Genomic DNA, 18,860 nt, shown 5'->3' on the forward strand with positions numbered 1-18,860 from the left:
TAAGACAGGATATCATAAAACTCCTAGAAGAGAACATAGGCAAAACACTCTCTGACAGTAATCGTACCCATGTTTTCTTAGGTCAGTTTACCAAGGCAATAGATATAAAAGCAGAAATAAACAAATGGGACCTAATGAAACTTATAAGCTTTTGCACAGCAAATGAAATCATGTGTGCTTAGTCACTCAGTTGTATCCAACTCTTTGTGACCCCATGGACTGTAGCCCACCAGGCTCCTCTGTCCATGGGGATTATCCAGACAAGAATACTGGAGTGGGTTGCCATGCCCTCCGCCAGGGGATCTTCTTAATCCAGGGATTGAACCCAGGTCTCCTGCATTGCAGGCTGATTCTTTACTATCTCAGCCACCAGCTTTTGCACAGCAAACAAAACCATAAACAACATGAAAAGACAACTTATGAACTGGGAAAAAATATTTGCAAATGATGAGACTGACAAGGGCTTAAATATACAAACTATATTTGTATATTTCCAAAATTTGTATATTTCCAAAATATACAAACAGCTCATACAACTCAATAACAAGAAAACAACCTAATCAAAAAATGGGCCTAAGGGTCATGCTGGTCATCTTGTGGTTTAGGTTGTCCTTGGTGAGTACTGTGTCAAGGGAGGGCCCTGGGATGCAAGGAGGTGTTGTTTCTAAGGATCCTTTCTGCCTTCCTGAAAAAAGGATAGACACAGAAAGGCTGGTAACTGAGTGTTTGAAAAACTGTTCTCAGGTAAGAAGAAAGTGTATTTTGGGTATCCCTGGTGGTCCAGTGGTTAAGAATTCACCTGCCAAAGCAGGGGACATGGGTTCAACTCCTGGTCTGGGAAGATCCCACATGCTGTGGAGCAACTAAGCCTGTGCACCGCAACTACTGAAGCCTGAACACTCCAGGGCCCATGTGCCTTCACTACTGAAGTTGCATGCTGCAACTACTAAAGTCCATGGGCTTAGAGCCTGAGCTCCATGATAAGAGAAGCCACTGCACAGCAACTAGAATAGCCCCTGCTCGCTGCAACAAAGACCCAGGACGTCCATAAACAAATAAATGGACAAATAAATTGGCGGGGGGGGGGGGGGGGCTTCCCTGGTGGCTCAGACGGTAGAGACCTCCTGCAATGCAGGAGACTGGGTTCGATCCCTGGGTCAGGAAGATCCCCTGGAGAAGGGAATGGCTACCCACTCCAGTATTATTGCCTGGAGAATCCCCATGGACAGAGGAGCCTGGTGGGCTACAGACCATGGGATGACATAGAGTCAGACACAACTGAGCAACTAACACATTTCATTTTGGGGGCTCTCCAGGTGGCACAGTGGTAAAGAACCTGCCTGCAAGTGCAGGAGATGCCAGAAACACGTTTGATCGTTGGGTTGGGAAGATCCCTGGAGAAGGATATGACACCCTACTCCAGTATTCTTGCCTGGGAAAAATGGACAGAGGAGCCTGGTGGGCTATAGTCCATGGGATCACAAAGAATTGGATATGACTGAGCACACATGCACAAATAAATTTTTAGAGTTCCAATTTAAAAATCAAAAAAGACGCATGCACCCCATGTTCAATGCAGCACTCTTTACAATAGCCAGGACATGGAAGCAACCTAAATGTCCATCAACAGATAAAGGGATAAAGATATGGTACATATATATATATATACAATGGAATATTACTTAGCTATAAAGAATGAATTTGAGTTATTTTATAAAGATGTGAATGGACTTGGAGTCTGTCATGCAGAGTGAAGTAAGTCAGAAAAATACCATACAGTAATGCATACATCTGGAATCTAGAAAAATGATACTGGTGAACCTATTTTCAGGGCAGGAAAAGAGGTGTGGATGTAGAGAATGGACTTCTGGACAAAGGGGCAAAGGAGAGGGTGGGAAAAATTGAGAATAGCACTGGCATACATACACTAGCATGTGTGAAACAGATATCTAGTGGGAAGCTGCTGTATAACACAGGAAGCTCAGCTTGGTGCTCTGTTTTGACCTAGAAGAATGGAATGGGGCGGGGAGGAGGAAGACTCAAGAGGGAGGAGATATATGTATACATATGGCTGATTCACTCTGTTGTACAGAAGAAACTAACACAACATTGTAAAGCAATTATATGGCAATAAAAAATTTTTCCTGAACAAAAAATAATGGGCACAAGACATAGACATTTCTGCAAAGAAGACATACAAATGGCCAATAGGTAGATGAAAAAAATGCTCAACATTGCTAATTATCAGAAAAATGCAAATGAAAACTACAATAAAGTACCACCTTATACAGGTCAGAATGTCCATCATTAAAAGATCTACAAATAAATACTGGAGAGGGTGTGGAGCAAAGGGAATCCTCCTATAATGTTGGTGGGAATGTGAATTGGTGCAGCCACTATGGAAAATAGTATGGAGGTTCTTCTAAAAACTAAAAAGAGTTGCCATATGATCCAGCAATCCCACTCCTGGGCATATATCTGGACATAATCACTAATTCGAAGAAATACATACACCCTATGTTCATAGCAGCACTATTTATAATAGCCAAGACATGAAAACAACCTAAATGTCCACTGACAGATGAATGGGTAAAAAAGATATATATCCCAAAGTGGAATATTACTCAGCCATAAAAGAATGACATAATGCCATTTGAAGGAACATGGATGGACCTAGAGATTAACATACTAAGTGAAGTCAGAGAAAGACAAATACCATATGAAATCACTTATACGGGGAATCTAAAATATGATACTGCTGCTGCTGCTTCTAAGTCGCTTCAGTCATGTCCGACTCTGTGCGACCCCATAGACGGCAGCCCACCAGGCTCCCCCGTCCCTGGGATTCTCCAGGCAAGAACACTGGAGTGGAATGCTGTCTCCTTCTCCAATGCATGAAAGTGAAAAGTGAAAGTGAAGTCGCTCAGTTGTGTCCAACTCTTAGCGACCCCATGGACTGCAGCCTACCAGGCTCCTCCATCCATGGGATTTTCCAGGCAAGAGTACTGGAGTGGGTTGCCATTGCCTTCTCCCAAAATATGATACAAATGAACCTATATATGAAACAGAAACAGACTCACAGGCATAGAGAACAGACTTGTGGTTGCCAAGGGGGGGGGGGGCGGGAATGGGGGAGAGTTGGATTGGGAGTTTAGGATTAGTAGATGCAAACTAGTATGTATAGAATGAATGAATAAGGTCCTACTGTATAGTACAGGGAACTATATTCAATATTCTGTGATAAACCATAATGGAAAAAAATATAAAAAGGAATATATGTATGTATAACTGAGTCACTTTGTTGTACAGCAGAGTGTAAGGCAACATTGTAAGTCAATTATACACTAATAACATAAAAAAATCAAAAGCCTAGTTCTGTAACTCAATCCAAATAATTATAAGTGTAGTAGAGAGCCCCCTAAGCTAAAAAATTAGACTAAAAATTGGTCCTGTATTAGCAGGTTCCCAGTGGTGGCACACCTTCCAAAAGATATATTTTTTGTATTTTTATAGCTTAGGGCTCACAGGATGTCTATGGAATACCAATCATCACTGAAGAGTTAACAGTAAAAAATTAACAACCTCACAAGGAAATTACCTACTATGAAAGAGAAGCAGCAGATATATTTAAAGATACCCCCATTTCTAGAACTATAGCTAGTAAAACCATGTGGACTTCAAGATAAATATATTTCAACTGTTCAAAGAAATAAGGGAAGAATTCTACCTACTTTCTATCTAGTCACAGATAAAGACAGATGTAACAAATTAGGTGACAGACCTTGAGATCACCCAGAATGTAGCATGAAGAGCTAACAATGGAAATATGGTAAGAGAAATAGAGAAATGATAAGTTCCAGAATAGGTTTAACAGCTAATCCAAATAGAGGACTAGAGAAAAAGGGAGAGGCAATATGCCAAGAAATGGGTTACTAGAGCAACACTGAGACTGCTATACTTAGAAAGTCCAACTTGCAAGGCTGGCCCTTAGCTGCCATCTGGGAATTTAGAGTTCAGGAATGTCCCCACCATTTGCTAACTGATAAGGCTGCTTATACAAACAAGGTGATCTGCTTTCCTTCTGGGAGTCTGGAATGTTGGTATGTGCGGGGCAGTTGGTGTATGTATAGATGCTGAGTCTCTATTGGGCTTCTTTGTGCACAAACACACACATGTTGCTGCCTTTTCAATGCCGGGAGAAGTGTGTGCTGTGTGACCCTAGATGGGAGGGAGAGAACATAAGGAACTCTACATGGAGTCCTCCAGACTCTGCTCCTGCCTTCTCCCCTTAGGCTCTATTTGTATATCCTTATTTGTTACTGCTCAGTCGCTAAGTCGTGTCTGCCTCTTTGAGACCCTATGGATTACAGCCTGCCAGGCTCCTCTGTCCATGGAATTTTCCAGGCAAGAATACTGGAGTGGGTTGCCATTTCCTCCTCCAAGGAATCTGCCTGACCAAGGGCCTGAACTTGCATCTCCTGTGTCTCCTATATTGCAGGCAGATTCTTTACCTGCTGAGCCACTGGGGAAGCCTGTATATCCTTACTACATAGCTGTAATAATCTTAGCTGTATATACAGCTAGATGCCGAGGCCTGGGAGTCCCTCTCGAGAATCTCCGAATGGGGCAGTGGTCTTGGGGGACCCCCAATCTAGGCAGCATTTGAAGAGATAATGAATGAGAGTTTTCTGTCATGTATCTTACCCTTTTTTAAAATTTATTTTTTAATTGAAGGATAACTGCTTTACAGAATTTCATTGTTTTCTGTCAAACCTCAACATGAATCATCCATGGGTATACATATATCCCCTATATCCTACCCTTGAATATCCAGAGTCCTGAGTGTGGTGAGACACAGTACTGAGACACAGTTCTGTGTAACTGTAAGACTTTAAGAAAGTAAGTATTGTAAGCTACCATGAAGAAATTTTAAAAATCACCTATAAAGAAACAATTAGATCAACAACAGATTTCATCAGCTAAAAAATAAGCCAAAAGAATATTTTCAGAGTCCTGAGAGAAGCTGTCACCTTAGACAACCTTAGATATCTCTATCCCCAGCTAAATTATTGCAATGGAAGATGACAAAATAAAGATGATTTTGGACAAGAAAAGACAGAGAATTTGCCACACACACAGACTGCTAAGAATAATGCTTTGTACTTGAATTATTTAGGAGGACAATGAGTAAAGGGGAAAAAAGGTATGGGGGGAGGGTAAAGAAAATCCAGCAAAGGCATGAAAAGAGGGAAAGGAAAAGCAGGATCTTTAGAAAATACAATTTCCTCTAAAAGAAGAAATACAAATACAGTAATAGAACAATAAATACATATTAACCCCATTAAATACAGGCCAACCATATTAAATTGTGCTTTTAAAAATCAGCCATGTGTTTTTAAAAGACAATTACAACAAAATGGGAAATGTTAAAATCATAGACAGATACACCTGGCACTTAATAACAAAAGAAAATTGGTAAAACAATGCTTATATGTTATACAAAACAGAATGACCTGGATGCCAAAAGCAAATAAGGACAGAATATGAGAATATTATAAAGCAATTTCAGTTACATAGATGCAAAACTCTTAAATATACATGACAAATTGATTCTATTTATGAGAGAAAAAAGGTTAGACATCTGAATAATGTTGAAAATGTATATATTCTACTATGTATTCTACTTATAGTTACACCACAGAGAAATTCTGCAAATATGTACATGTAAAAGAGTGGCAACAAGATATTAGAAACAACTAAATGCCCACCAATAGAGGCTTAGATTGGTGGACTTTGATACTGAGATGTTGGAATGCTATACAGAAGTTAAAACAAATGAACTAAATCTAACACAGGTAAACTCAAAGGTGAATAATGAATACAGAAAATTAGTTGTAGAAAGACCTCCTATGGTTTCGAGGGCACTAATCTGGTAAATTTACAAAAAGAATGCTATATTGATTACCAGTGCAAATTTATTGATTACCATTGCAAATAAAAACATGGGTTAGAAGTATACTCACCAAATTCATGATACCATTTGCCTATGGAGGGAATGAAGGCCACAGGACTCAGGAGGGGAAAAGGAAGGCTTCACCTTTATTGTAAACCTCTTTCTTTTATAAACAAAAAAACATCCCCACCAAATGACAAAATCTTAGCATTTGCTATTATTGGAAGGTAACTACAACAGTATTTCTTATGACTATGACTTTCTATACTTTTGTGCAGTTTTAAGAGAAATGCCTTAAAGTAGGGCTTCTGGGACAGTGGAGTGAGGACCTTAGTAAATTATCTTCCCCTTAAAAGCAATGAAAATACTGGCAAAATTATAAAAATCTATCATTTCAGGACTTTGAAACTTAACCAAAGGCATACACCACGTTAAACAGCATTTATTCAAGAACCACCAGTGAACCTCACTGAGAACAGTCAAGTATCTGGTTTTACTTGGTGTTACTTCTCCCCACCCCCACCTCCACCCTAGACCCCTGGCTCCTCAACTCTGTGGTCCAGAAGGGATGAAAACTGGCATCCTCACAGTGACTGAAGGGAGCTCCACTGAAAGCCCCATCTCCAGAGTTTTGTTACTACCTTGACCTAACTTGGAACTTGGTTCCAAACAGTATATAGTAACTACAATCCCCATGAAAAAATAGAGAGCACCAATAAAGGTAATGTCCCGCAAGGTGTTAACGTGGCAGGCTTGGCTCCTTGGGAATGCATATTGTGGAATGTTCCCTATTTTGATTATTTTAGCCTACCTGGGGCACTGAATATCTGATTTTCTCCTGGGTGTTTAAATGCCTGGATGTGCCTATTTTTAGTTAGTGGGTCAACTGAGAATCTCCCACAAAGTGAAAAGGGCTTTCTAAAAAGTCTTATTTGCCACTTGGACTTGAACTGCAGCTATCTAGCCCTGTGGCATCTTGGCTTTGCATGAGAAAGGGGCAACTATCCCTGTAGGGATTTGTCTCCTACCAAGTGCCCAGCAATATGGGTGGAAATGAACCCTATTGGGACACATGAAAAAATGTCAGAAAGCAGGAAATAAAGGAGGAAAAAGTCTTAGAAGCTTCAGAGTTCTCAAAAGGAAAATTTCAGTCAGAAGACAATGGAACAATGCCTTCATAAGTCTAAGGGAAAGAAATGTCCATCCTAGAACTCTACTCCAAGCTTAACTCCCCATCTTGGATGAGGTTTCAACAAATGCTTTCAGATATTCAAAAATCTAAAAAAAAAAATTTACCTCCCATGGACCTACATTCTTTCTTAGGAACACACTGGAAGAATGAGCTCCAGTGAAATGTGGAAGAAGGCATGGCATTAAAGCAAATGAGGACTCCCAACAATGAGAAGGTGGAGGGAATTCCCAGAATGATGGTGAAGAGAGACGTCAGGATGGTGGCTGCACAAAACAGGAATGAAGATAATCTACCCATAAGGGAGTGGTCAGAGGGCCCCAGACAAACTAAGGGATATGACATTGCTGGAGCACTTTTAGCTCTGGAAACATTTAATATCACTCTGGATCATGGGTCATGAAGTATTTAAGCTGAGCTAGCGAGAAGGACTCAGAGAAAGAAGCAAATGAAAGAAATAAGGCAATTATTAACCAGAGGAAACTAAAAGTTATACAGAAAAGGTAAATTAATCATAGGTTACTACGTGGCTAAGCTGTCTATAGTGTTCGTATAGTCATTTTGTTCATATAGTCATTATGTAAACAATAGTATTGATGGAAAGCAAATTTATGGTATAATCATACTGGGAACATGGGCAAACAAGAAGTGTTTGTGTTGCAAGGAAAATATACAGATGGCCAATAGGTACATGAAAAGATATTCAACATCACTAACCATCAGGGAAATGCAAATCAAAATCACAGTGAGCTATCACCTCACACCCGTCAGTATGATTACTATGAAAAAGACCACAACCAATGTTGGCAGAGATGTGGAGAAAAGGGAACCCTCCCACACTGTTGGTGGGAATGCAAACTGGTGCAGTCACTATGGAAAACACTATGAAGTCCCTCAGGAAGTTAAAAACAAAACTACCATATGATCCAGTAATTTTACTCCTAGTTATACAGCCGAAGAAAACAAAAACACTAATTTGAAAAGACACGTGCATCTCAATGTTCAAAACAGCGTTATTTACAAAAGCCAAGATATGGAAGCAATCTAAGTGCCCATCAACAGATGTATGGATAATGAAGAAACACACATGTATGCACATACATGCAATGGAATATTACTTAACCATAAAAAGGAATGTGATTCTGCCATCTGTAAGAACATGGATAGACCTGGAGGGTATATTTGTTCAGTTGCTAAGTCATGTCTGACTTTGCAACCCCATGGACTGCAGTACACCAGGCTTCCCTGTCCTTCACTATTTCCCGAAGTTTGCTCATTTGAGTCTTGCTTAATGAAGTAAGTCAGAGAAAGACAAATACTGTATGTTTTCGCTTTTGTGTGGAATCTAAAAAATTAAAACAAATGAATGTAACAAAAGAGAAACAGACTTACAGATACTGAGAACAATTTAGCTGTTACCAATTGGGAGAGGGAAAGGGGAGGGGCAAAATAGGAGAAGGGGATTAAGAGATTAAAAACTGGGACTTCCCTAGTGGTCCAGTGGCTAAGACTATGTGCTTCCAATGCAGGTGGCCTGAGTTTGATCCCTGATCAGGGAACTAGGTCCCACATGCCACAACTAAGAGTTCACGTGCCACAACTAAAGATCCCACATGCTGCAACTAAGACTTGGCTCAGCCAAATAAATATTTCTTAAAATATAAAAATTACTAGGTATAATATAAAAACCAGACACAGGGAATATAGCCAATATTTTAGAATAACGTTAAATGGAGTATAATTTATAAAAATATCAAATCACTGTGTTGTATACCTGAAATTAACACAGTATTATAAATCAACTATACTTCAAAAAAAGAAAAAAATTTGATATTCAAAAAAGAAGTCTTTGTGTGTGTGTGTGTGAATGGCAAAAACAATGAAGTGAGCAAAATCTTCATCTTCCATAGCAGAAAATTTTAAGTAATTTCTGTAAGAAATATGTAAATTATAAAGAACAGAGACGCCAAAAACTATCTGCATATCCACCACTCATTAAAAAAATTATTTTTACCTTTGAAGTTCTTCATGTGCTCATTTCATTCTCTTTCTTCTCAGATAATCACTACCCTGAATTTTATATTTGCCATGCCCTGTTTCTCAGCTTGTTAGCTAAGACCAAGTATAGTATCATGCCCTTGACATTCATTATAGTTTTATCACATTTATTTTATTCTTTAAACAATGGACATGATTTAATTTGATAAAAATTAAAGCTTTTTTAATCAAAAGAGAATACTGCCCTAGGTCAGTAAATCTGAAATCTCAGATGAAACATGATTATCTTAAAAAATGACCAGAACTGATAGAAGATGGAGAAAACATGAATAAATCAGGAACTGTTCTTTAAAAAACTATAAATTTTACTCTGTAAATTTTACTCTATAAATTTCAAGTACTCTGTACTTGAAAGTTTTGCCTAAAAAAGGCTTCCTATCCAGATGCTGTTGTAGATGACTGCTATCAAACTCTTAAGAACAGGTATAATTCAGTCAATATAGTTTCAGAAACTAGAAAAAAAAAGGGAAAAGTACACAGCCTTTTTTATGCAGTGAGGATAACCTTGGATACCATAATAAGAGAACAGCACAAGAAAAGAAAATCTAAGATCTGTCTCACTCTGAACATTAATGGAAAACTCTTAAACATGAGAAAACTGAATTCAATCAATTAAAAATGCTTTAAAACTAATTAAGAGTTTAGTGCAGGAATGCAAGAACAGTACAACATCAGAAAAATGTTAATATAATCTACCACATTAATAGATTAAAGGAGAAAAAAGTATCTTCTCAATAGATGCAGAAAATAAGCATTCAAGAAAATACCACACATTCATGATTTTTTTTAAATGTCTCAGTAAACCAGGGACATAAAAGCTTTTGATGAAAGGTATTTTTTCAAAAAAACCACAGCCAATATACTTAATGGTGAACATTTTAGAAATCACGTACTCTGTCTGTGCCTCAGTTTCTCATCTATAAAATAATAACCAGTTTCCTTTACAAGATCATTTAGAGGATTAAACTCTGTAATGTATATAAAGCAGACAGAGTACTACATTTGTGGGACACAGCACACGCTTACACACTGACTATCATTACATTTCTATCATTGTCCTCACCATTATTTCCATTAGAATCAGAAACAAATAGGGAATGCACTATCATTATATCTATTAGACACTGTATTACAGGCCCTGACTAATAGAATGGGAAATGTAAAAGAAAATGTATAATTGGAAAAGACCCTGACGCTGGGAAAGATTGAAGGCAGTAGGAGAAGGGGACGACAGAAGATGAGATGGTTGGATGGCATCACTGACTCGATGGACATGAGTTTGAGCAAGCTTCGGGAGGTGGTGATGGAAAGGGAGGCCTGGTGTGCTACAGTCCATGGAGTTGCAAGGAGTCGAACACAACTGAGCGACTGAACTGAACTGATAATTGGAAATCCAAAATTGCTTTTAAGAAGATAATTGTTTACATAGAAGACCCAAGAGAATCTAAAAGCTATTAGTATTAATAAAAGCATTCAGAGAGGTTTCTGTACACAAATTGAATGTATAGATACCAACGCATTGTCATACATTAGTATTAACCAATTAGGAACCATATTATGAAAATAAAATCCAAATCACAATTGCAATAATAGCTAGGAGGTATCTAGGAACAAGTGTAACAAAAGATGTGCAAGCCTGTCCTGAAGACAAGTTCAAAATATTACTAAATGGCAGAAAGGACAGGTTGAATAAGAGTTCACTGATGGTAAAACTCAATAGAGTAAAGATACCAAACCCCAACCTACTTCCAACTCATCTCCAAACACAGGTCAATTGGAATTGAAATCCCCAATAGTTTTCCATGGAACTTGACAAACTAATCCTTAGGTTCCTTTTTGAAGACCAAAGGGTCTAAAGAGATAAGGAGAATCATCCTACCAGCTGTTAACAACATCAACAACAGTAAGAATGATATAACAGTTGACATTTATATAGCACTCATTAGGCACTTTTAAGTGCTTTATATATTTTAATTCATTATAAAGTTAGAAAAACATGCAAATAGCAAAGGGACAAACAGACCAATGCAACTAAATAGAGAGCCTTGGAACAGCCCCACACAGATACGGAACTTGACCTCTAGCTGAAGGGGTATCCCACACCACTGTTGAAAGGGTTCAGTATGTGGCATGGTACAAGTGGATGTCCACATGGGGAAAAAAGGTCAACTAATAGTTCCCTTCTTCATGAATTATGTAAAGTTTAGGCAGATTTTATATATGCCTATATATATGGCAGAAAGCAAAGAAGAACTAAAGAGCCTCTTGATGAAAGTGAAAGAGGAGAGTGAAAAAGTTGGCTTAAAGCTCAACATTCAGAAAACTAAGATCATGGCATCTGGCCCATCACTTCATGGCAAATAGATGGGGAAACAACAGAAACAGTGAGAGACTATTTTTAGGGGCTCCAAAATCACTGCAGATGGTGACTGCAGTCATGAAATTAAAAGATGCTCGCTCCTTGGAAGAAAAGCTATGACCAACCTAGACAGCATATTAAAAAGCACAGACATTACTTTGCCAACAAAGGTCCATCTAATCAAAGCTATGGTTCTTCCAGTAGTCATGTATGGATGTGAGAGTTGGACTATAACGAAAGCTGAGCACCAAAGAATTGATGCTTTTGAACTCTGGTGTTGGAGAAGAATCTTGAGAGTCCCTTGGACTGCAAGGAGATTAAACCAGTCAATCCTAAAGGAAATCAGTTCTGAATATTCATTGAAAGGAGTGGCGCTGAAGCTGAAATTCCAGTACTTTGGACAAATGATGCAAAGAACTGACTCACTGGAAAAGACTCTGATGCTGGGAAAGATTGAAGGCAGGAGGAAAAGGGGATGACAGAGGATGAGAAGGTTGGATAGCATCACCAACTCAATGGACATAAGTTTGAGTAAACTCTGGGAGTTGGTGATGGACAGGGAAGCCTGGCATGCTGCAGTCCATGGGGTCGCAAAGAGTCAGACATGACTGAGTGACTGAACTGACTGAGGCAGATTTTAAGAAAGTAAAATGCAAAATTTGAATTTTTGGAAGAAAATTACATGACATCTTTATGAGCTCCGTCAGAGAAAAGTTACATGAAATTACACAAAAAGCACAAACTAAAAAATCAATCAATTACAAAGAAATTACATTACAAAGAAAACTTCTACTCAAAAAACACCAGTAATAACCAAGATGAAGAAAGAATACTAACTAAAAAGAGTGGACATGTGTATATGTGTAACTGATTCAGTTTGCTGTACCTCTGAAACTAACACAACATTGTAAATCAACTATACTCTCCAATAAAAATTTTAAAAAAAGATACTGTGCTCACTTCGGCAGCACATATACTAAAATTGGAACGATACAGAGAAGATTAGCATGGCCCCTGCGCAAGGATGACATGCAAATTCATGAAGCATTCCATATTTTTAAAACCTCAATGAGGTACCATTACATGCCAGTCAAAATGGCTGCTATCCAAAAGTCTACAAGCAATAAATGTTGGAGAGGGTGTGGAGAAAAGGGAACCCTCTTACACTGTTGGTGGGAATGCAAACTAGTACAGCCACTATGGAGAACAGTGTGGAGATTCCTTAAAAAACTGGAAATAGAACGGCCATATGACCCAGCAATACCACTACTGGGCATACACACTGAGGAAACCAGATCTGAAAGAGACACGTGTACCCCAATGTTCATCACAGCAGTGTTTATAATAGCCAGGACATGGAAGCAACCTAGATGCCCATCAGCAGACGAATGGATAAGGAAGCTGTGGTACATATACACTATGGAATATTACTCAGCCATTAAAAAGAATTCATTTGAATCAGTTCTAGTGAGATGGATGAAACTGGAGCCCATTATACAGAGTGAAGTAACCAGAAAGATAAAGACCAATACAGTATACTAACGCATATATATGGAATTTAAAAAGATGGTAATGATAACCCTATATGCAAAACAGAAAAAGAGACACAGATGTACAGAACAGACTTTTAGACTCTGTGGGAGAAGGCGAGGGTGGGATATTCTGAGAGAACAGCATTGAAACAAGTATACTATCAAGGGTGAAACAGATCACCAGCCCATGTTGGGCTGCGATAAGTGCTCAGGGCTGGTGCACTGGGAAAACCCAGAGGGATGGGATGGAGAGGGAGGTGGGAGGGGGAATTGGGATGGGGAACACATGTAAATCCATGGCTGATTCATGTCAATGTATGGCAAAAACCACTACAATATTGTAAAGTAATTAGCCTCCAACTAATAAAAACAAATGGAAAAAAATTAAGAAAAAGATACTGACTATATACAAAATCAGAATTGGGACTATATATAGAATCTGTATAAATGTGAAAAAGACAAATACCCCCAACAAAAACACAAATAAAGGATATGAACAAGTAAGCCACAGAAGAGGAAATCCAGTCCACACAAAATATGAAATGATAAATACCTGTAATCAGGGAAACAAAAATTACAGTGAGATACCAATTCGTACTTAACAGATTACCAAAATGTAGAGTGTGCCCATGTATACATAGATGCTAAGTTGCTCCAGTTGTGTCTGACTCTTTGTTAGTCATGGCCCGCCATGCTCCTCTGTCCACAGGATTCTCCAGGCAAGAATACTGGAGTGGGTTGCCATGCCCTTCTCTGGGGAATCTTCCCGACCCAGGAATCAAACCCATATCTCTTATGTCTCCTGAATTGGCAGGCAGGTTCTTTACCACTAGTGCCACCTGGGAAGCCCAAGGAGTATGCCCATACTACAATTCTATATAGAGAGAACAGTGCTATCATTGTAGAAAGTTCTCCTGGGCAGCACTGCTCTAAATCATGCATTGTCTGTATCATCAGTTTGGCTGCATAAGGTTACAAAGCTTTGCATTTTTACATTGATGCTTCCTGTTCAAAACCAGAAGTTTCAGATATTTCAGAAGCTACATCTGCCACCCAGTTGCAACCCATGCTCTGAAGGAACTGGCTTAACATGGTATCAATACAGCTCTTTGCAGGCCATCTGCTTTGAAAAAACTGTTGGTAGAGCCCTTTATTTTTACCAACAATCTCCACTTCTCTTGCCCACATCTCAAGATTCAACAATGATCTGTACACATGGATCAAGGTGATACTAACTTGGGGAGAGGGGTGAGGAGGCAGCTCCACTGTAAACTGGGAAACAGCAGTGACTTTTTTCTTAGTTTGATTCCAGCCTGGGGCTTTCTAAACAAACACTGCAGAAGCAGTAACAGCATGGTGACTATAGCTGTGTGTGTATGCTTGGTTGCTCAGTCATGTCCAACTCTTTGTGATCCCATGGACTCTAGCTGCCAGGCTCCTCCTGTTTATGGAATTTTCCAGGCAAGAAAACTGGAGCAAGTTGTAATTTCCTCCTCTGGGGATCTTCCCAACCCAGGGATCAAACGTCTCTTGCATCTCGTGCACTGGCAGGCAGATTCTTTACCACTGAGCCACCTGGGAAGCCCAATTATAGCTAATAATACTGTATTGTGTATTTGAAAGTTGTTAAGAGAGTGAATCTTAAAAGTTCTCACTACAAGAAAATAAAATATTAAAAAAAAAACCCTAGCCATTTCAAAGGCTGGTAATAAAATACTACCAAGTGCTTTCGCAGTCCAGAGACCTTTGCAGGACTTAAAGGAGTAGGTCAAAGCCACTTGGAGTCCCTCTGCAGTAAGACAGCTTACAAGTAGGAGTAAAAAGAAAAAAGTAGGAGTATTAAGGTTTAAGAAGCTGAGGAAGAAACCTTCTTCAGACAGAGCTGCTGGAAAGCGGTGGCATTTTCTCTCTCACACAATAGGGGCAGGAGGAGTACTTTTGCCCCAGCCCTAATCTAGTAAGGAAAACTTCAAGGAGACAACCTGCTTTATATATGTCCAGTAGAGTCTGGGGGACACATGAGACTTGGCACCTGGTTTGCGACTAGAAAACTCTACAGGTGACAGGCAGGTTGTGGCAGTCTGTGGCCACAGAAAAGAGGTTGCATTGGGTGGCGGGGGAAGGTGATGAAGAGATCAAGGCCCCATCACACAGACACACATTCCACAAGCCAGATGTGGACCTTCTGGATAGAAACAGGGTTGGGTTACTTTGGAGAGGGGACTTTCTCCTAGCATCAAGGTGACCTCAGCAAAAAGAGACTGGATGTCTACGACAGTGCTGTTTGGTGAGGGCAAGAAGGAGATATATTAAATAACTTGCTGGAAAAGAGGCACAGCCTATATTGAGGGAACTGCAATCAAGGGCCCTAGCTGGGGCATCTCCAAGGAAACCATAAACATACCAGTTTGTGTGTGCTCAGTCATGTCCAACTCTTTGTGACCCTATGGACTGAAGCCCACCAATATCCTCTGCCCATGGGGATTCTCCAGGCAAGAATACTGGAGTGGGCTGCCATGGGGGTGCCATTTCCTCCTCCAGGGGATCTTCCCAGCCCAGAGATTGAACCTGTGTCTCTTACGTCTCCTGCATTGGTAGGTGGGTTCTTTACCACTAGTGCCACTTGGGAAGCCCAAAACATACCAGGGACAGAAAGAAATCGCTCTCTAGAATCTGCCACATGCAGAGGGTGTCAATATCAGATTATATCTTTACCAGTTAGGGCAAACTATTTTTGCCCTAACTCCCTCCTTCTTCACTTGCTTCACCCAAGGAGCCAGAGATGGCCTAGTTGGTGATTCAGCGAGTGGCAGGGGGAGTGGGGGGGAGAGCTTCCAGCCTGAAGCACTGAAAGAGGCATTAGCTGGGGGAAGAGATTTCCTTTTAAATGAAGTTCATAGTTTTCACTTCTACACGTGATTGCTTTTTTAAAACTAAAATGAGACTACCACAGACCCTCAGAAATTAAAAGCATAATAAGGAAATACTATGAACAACTTTATGCCAATAAATTTGCCAACTTAGGTGAAATGGACAAACTCCTTGAAAGACACAAGTTACCAAAGTTTGTTCATGAAGAAATAATCTGAATAACCCAGTATCTATTAAAGAAATTGACACTGTAGTTTAATGCCTTCCTATAAAGAAAACTCCAGGCACAGATGACTTCACTGGGGAATTCTATCAAACATTCAAGGAAAAAATAACATCAATTTCATACAAATTCTCCCATTCTATGACTTCACTATCTTGATTGTAGTGATGGATTCTTGGGTGTTTACATGTCAAAACTTATCAAATTATACACTTCAAATACATGCAGTTTCTTGTATGTTTCTTGTATATTGTGGTATAATACAGAGAGGCTGAGACAGCTAAATCAGTTCTTAGAGGCAGTCATAGCATTCACAATACTTATATTAGACAGGGAAGCTATCAAATGAATTATCTAAGCTTCTACCTTATGAAACTAGGAAAAGAGAAAATTAAATTCAAACTAGCAGGAGAATAGAAATAATAAAGATAAAAGCAAGAATGAATGAAATTAAGGTTTCCATTTCTAGGCACAATGCAGTATGTCTACTACAGCCCCTCTCCTACTGATTATTGCAACTAAGAACTCTAGACAAAACATGTAAAGCACCTATGCAGGATTCTGACAAGTTAAAAGCAAAAAACAGCAGGCAGACTCTGAAGGTGAGTGAAAAAGTGAAGAAGCAGCCCGTATACCAGGGCATTTCTTTTTAGTCCCCATTATTTTTTCACAAGACTCTGTCCCAATGGTATATAAACCTCCTGAAGTCCTGAGCTCATCCAAGCAAAAGCCTCACACCAAAGCTTTAAGAACTGAACTAAAGTAATATATTTCAACCACAGCTCAGTCTGAGACTAACACCTGAGTGACAAATGCATTCAGACAACCATGAAGCAGGCCAGCAAAAGTTCTGAAAACTGCACAAAGACTTAAACCATCACTCAAGTCTCAAATTAACCCCTGAATGGTGCATACACAAAGCAAAGGCTTTGAACACCACATCGATTAGAATCAGTACCCACAGAGGGCAACACAAAACCAGTGATATGAATCTAACTAGGTTTATTAAGTGATAACTAAAAATTAAAAGCAACAAAACAATCACCACTATTTAGGATAGAATCCAAAACCATTCAACATAACAAACAACTAGCAAAATGTGACCAATTCTCAAGAGAAAAGATAACCAACAGATACCAGATGATGGAAATACCAAAGACATTTTAAGCAGCTATGGAAACAGTTCTATGAGGCAGACACACTTGAAGTGAATGGATAAAAAGAAGTTCTCAACTGAGATAGAGAAACTATTAAAAAAATGGAAATTTTAGAACTAAAAAAGATACTATCTGAAATCAGAAAGACAAACAAACCAACACCTGGGGTGAACTGAGCAGCAGAATGGAGACGAGAGAGGCAAGAGTCAATGAACCTGGAGTTAAACTGACAGAAATGATCCAACCTGCCAATATGAGGAATAGAGACAAAAAGACTGAGAAAAATAAAAGAAAGAAATACAGCATCAGGTATCCATGGGACAGTATCAGAAGGTCCAACATTCACATTATTGGAGTCCTCCAAGGAAATGAGACTAGTGCAGAAGAAAAGGTCTGAAGAAATAATGGCCAAAAAAGTCCCAAATTTTGAAAAAGACATAAAATGACAGATTTGAGATGCTCAGCATAGCAGAAACAACATAAACTCACAGAAACACCCAGGAATATTACAGTCAAATATCTGGAAAGCAAAGTTAAAGAAAATATCTTGAATGTAGTTAGTAAAAAAAAAAAAAGCACATTGCATATGAATCAATTATTCAAATGACTGTGAGGTTCTCATCAGAAACAATGAAGGTCAGATGATACTGGAACTTCTTAAAATTACTAAAGGCAAAAAATTGTCAACCCAGAATTCTACACTGAAGCAAAGAGATTTTGTAATCAGATTTCTTCTAAGAGAAATGAAACAGGATTTTCTGCAGGGTGAATGGGAAGACCAACAAAAATGATAAAAATATCTGGGTAACAATAAAAAAAATGGGCCAAAGAACCAAACAGACATTTCTCCAAAGAAGACATACATATGGCTAATAAACACATGAAAAGATGCTCAACATCACACAGTATCAGAGAAATGCAAATCAAAACCACAATGAGGTACCATCTCACTCTGGTCAGAATGGCTGCTATCAAAAAGTCTACAAATAATAAATGCCAGAGAGGGTGCAGAGAAAAGGGAACCCTCTTACACTGTTGGTGGGAATGCAAACTAGTACAACCACTAGTTTGGAGAACAGTGTGGAGATTCCTTAAAAAACTGGAAATAGAACGGCCATATGACCCAGCAATCCCACTGACGGGCATACACACCGAGGAAACCAGAATTGAAAGAGACACGTGTCCCCCAATGTTCATCACAGCACTGTTTACAATAGCTAGGACATGGAAGCAACCTAGATGTCCATCGGCAGCTGAATGGATAAGAAAGCTATGGTACATATACACAATGGAATATTACTCAGCTATTAAAAAGAATGTATTTGAATCAGTTCTAATGAGGTGGATGAAACTGGAACCTATTATACAGAGTGAAGTAAGTCAGAAAGAAAAACACCAATACAGTATATTAACGCATATATATAGAATTTAGAAAGATAGTAATGATGACCCTACATGTGAGACAGCAAAAGAGACACAAATGTAAAGAACAGACTGTTGGACTCTGTGGGAGAAGGC

At 39.1% G+C, this 18,860-nt stretch overlaps 2 protein-coding genes and 1 non-coding gene across 12 annotated transcripts in view; 2 read left to right on the plus strand and 1 right to left on the minus strand.

The window, feature by feature from the left end:
- LOC133053029 (uncharacterized) overlaps nucleotides 1–18,860 on the plus strand; it is a 45,502-nt gene that overhangs the window by 21,861 nt on the left and 4,781 nt on the right. The gene's annotated exons all lie outside the window — the stretch shown is intronic.
- ZNF674 (zinc finger protein 674) overlaps nucleotides 1–18,860 on the minus strand; it is a 35,157-nt gene that overhangs the window by 4,914 nt on the left and 11,383 nt on the right. The gene's annotated exons all lie outside the window — the stretch shown is intronic.
- Nucleotides 12,512–12,618, plus strand: LOC133053180 (U6 spliceosomal RNA). Its single transcript, XR_009692115.1, has one exon. It is a non-coding gene; the product is annotated as a U6 spliceosomal RNA (small nuclear RNA).

This window comes from Dama dama, chromosome X (assembly GCF_033118175.1).
Source record: "Dama dama isolate Ldn47 chromosome X, ASM3311817v1, whole genome shotgun sequence".
Lineage (NCBI taxonomy): Eukaryota > Metazoa > Chordata > Mammalia > Artiodactyla > Cervidae > Dama > Dama dama.